Source organism: Pteropus medius, unplaced genomic scaffold (genome assembly GCF_902729225.1).
Source record: "Pteropus medius unplaced genomic scaffold, Ma_sr-lr_union100, whole genome shotgun sequence".
NCBI lineage: Eukaryota > Metazoa > Chordata > Mammalia > Chiroptera > Pteropodidae > Pteropus > Pteropus medius.
The window spans coordinates 9,777,596-9,780,570 of record NW_024352787.1 but is presented as its reverse complement, the minus strand read 5'-3'; the positions used below and the strand labels follow the sequence as shown (position 1 = coordinate 9,780,570).

Below are 2,975 nucleotides of genomic sequence, written 5' to 3'. Positions count from 1 at the left end.
GATTTCATTAACCAATGTCACCATAAAAAATAAATAATTGAACTAATAAAAAATAAAATTAAATCAAAAAAAAAAAAAGCAGCAAGAGAAAAGCAGTTAGTTACCTACAAGGGATCTCCCATAAGACTGTCAGTTGAATTTTTCTCAAAAGAAACTTTGCAGGTCAGAAGAGATTGGCATAAAATATTCAAAGTGATAAAAAGCAAGGACCTACAACAAAGACTACCCAACAAGGCTATTAATTAAAATGGAAAGACAGATAAAGAGCCTTCCAGACAGGAAAAACCAAAAGGAATTCATCACCACCAAGCCAGTATTACAAGAAATCTTGAAGGGATTTCTTTAAGAAGAAGGGGAAGAAAAATAAATAAATATAAATTATAAAATGGCAACAACTATGTACCTATCAATAATGACTTTAAATGTAAATGAATTAAATGCTCCAATCAAAAATTAGGGTGGTGGATGGATAAGAAAACGAGACCCTTACATATGCTGTCTACAAGAGACATACTTCAGATTGAAAGATACACACAGACCAAAAGTAAAGGAATGGAAAAAGATATTCCATTCAAATGAAAAAAATATGGGCTAGCGATACTTGTATCAGACAAAATAAACTTTAAAACAAAGGCTATAATAAGGCCATTACACAATGATAAAGGGGTCAATCCTCTTAGAGGATATAACATTTATATACCCAACATAGGAGCACCTAAATATATAAAGCAAATATTGACCAACATAAAGGGAAAGATCAACAGTAATACAGTCATAGTAGGGGAATTTAACACCCCATTGATACCAATGGACAGATCTTCTAGAAGAAAAATCAACTAGGAAACAGCAGCCTTAAATGATACACTAGACCAGATAGATTTAATTGATATTTTCAGAGCATTTAACCCCAAAGCAGCAGAATCTATATTCTTTTCAAGTGAACATGAAACATTTTCCAGGACAGACCACATATTAGGCCACAAAACAAGTCTCAGTAAATTTAAAGACTGAATTCATAAAAAGTGTCTTCTCTGACCACAGTGCTATGAAACTAGAAATCAATTACAAGAAAAAAACTGAAAAATATACAAACACATGAAAGCTAAATAACATGCCACTAAACAATAAATGAGTTAATGAGATCAAGGAAGAACTCAAAAGACAACTTGAGACAAATTAAAATGAAAACAACCTAAAATCTGTGGGACACAGTGAAAACAGTCCAAAGAGGAAATTCACATCAAGACAGGCCTACCTCAAGAAACAAGAAAAATCTCAAATAAACAATCTAACCTTACACCCAAATGAACTAGAAAAAGAACAGCAAACAAAACCCAAAGTGAGCAGAAGGAAGGAAATAATAAAGATCAGAACAGAAATAAATGGATTAGAGTCTTAAAAAAAAAAATACAAAAGATCAATGAAACCAAGTGCTGGTTCTTTGAAAAGATAAAAACCTTTAACCAGACTCATCAAGGAAAAAAAAGAGAGAAGGCCCAAATAAATTAAATCAAAAATGAAAAAGAAGTGACAACAAAGTCCATAGAAATACAAAGGAATACAAAAATAAATATATATATATATACACGAGCAATTGTTTGGCACCAAATTAGACAATCTGAAATAAATGGGTACATTCCTAGAAACATACAACCTTCCAAGACTGACTCAAGAAGAAACAGAAAAACTGAACTGATTACTACTAATGAAATTGAATCAGCAATCAAAAAACTCCCATTAAACAAACATCCTGGACCGTATGGCTTCACAGGTGAATTTTATAAACATTCAAAGAAGAATTAACACCTATTCTTCTCAAAGTATTACAAAAAATTCAAAAGGAGGGAAGGCACTCAAACCCATTTTACAAGGCCACCATTACCATGATTCCAAAACCAGACAAGGACATTACAAAAAAAAAAAGAAATTTAGAGGCCGATATCCTTGATAAACATAGATGCAAAAATCCTCAACAAAATATTAGCAAACCAAATCAACAATACATTAAAAAAATTATACACCATGATCAAGTGGGATTTATTCCTGGGATGCAAGTTTGGTTCAATACCCACAAATCAATTAATGTGATACACCACATTAACAAACTGAAAGATAAAAATCATATGATCCTATCAATAGATGCAAAAAAAAGCATTTGACAAAATCCAGCGTCCATTTATAATGCAAACTTGCAGCAAAGTGGGAATAGTGGGAATAAACCTCAACGTAATAAAGTCCATATATGACAAACCCACAGGTAACCATATCTTCAACGGAGAAAAGCTAAAAGTGTTTTCCTTAATATCAGGAACAAGACAAAGATGTCCACTTTCACTGCTTTTATTCAACATAGTATTAGAAGTCCTAGCCACAACAGTCAGACAAGAGAGAAATAAAAGGCATACAAATTGGAAAGGAAGAAGTAAGATTGTTATGATTTGCAGATGACATGATAGAGAGACCCTAAAGATTCCACCACAGAAGTTAGAACTGGTAAATGAATTTAGTAAAGTAGCAGGATACAAAATGATATTCAGAAATCGGTTGCATTTTTATACACCAATAATGAACTACCAGAAAGAGAAATTAAGAAAACAATCCCAGTCTATGGCCATGACACTCTGAACAAGCCTAATCCCATCTGATCTCAGAAACTAAGAAGGGTCGAGCCTGGTTAGTACTTGGATGGGAGACCACTTAGGAAGACCAGGTGCTGTAGGTGTAAAAATAAAAATAAGGGATTGTAAACTGACAAGGTCCTTGCAATCTGTGAGGTCAACCAAGGGTTGCCTCGCCAAGAAAGAGAGAGAGAGAGAGAGAGAAGAAAACAATCCTATTTAAAATTTCTTGAAAAACAATACCTAGAAATAAATTTAACCTAGAAAGTAAAAGACCTGTACTCAGAAAACTATAAGTCACTGAAGAAAGAAATTGAAAAAGATACAAGTAAACGGAAACATATATAAATGCTCATG

At 32.9% G+C, this 2,975-nt stretch overlaps 1 pseudogene; it reads left to right on the top strand.

Moving 5' to 3' along the window:
* The first annotated feature begins 2,603 nt into the window (after positions 1–2,603).
* LOC120591917 (uncharacterized) lies at positions 2,604–2,722 on the top strand (annotated as a pseudogene).
* The last annotated feature ends 253 nt before the right edge of the window (positions 2,723–2,975 follow it).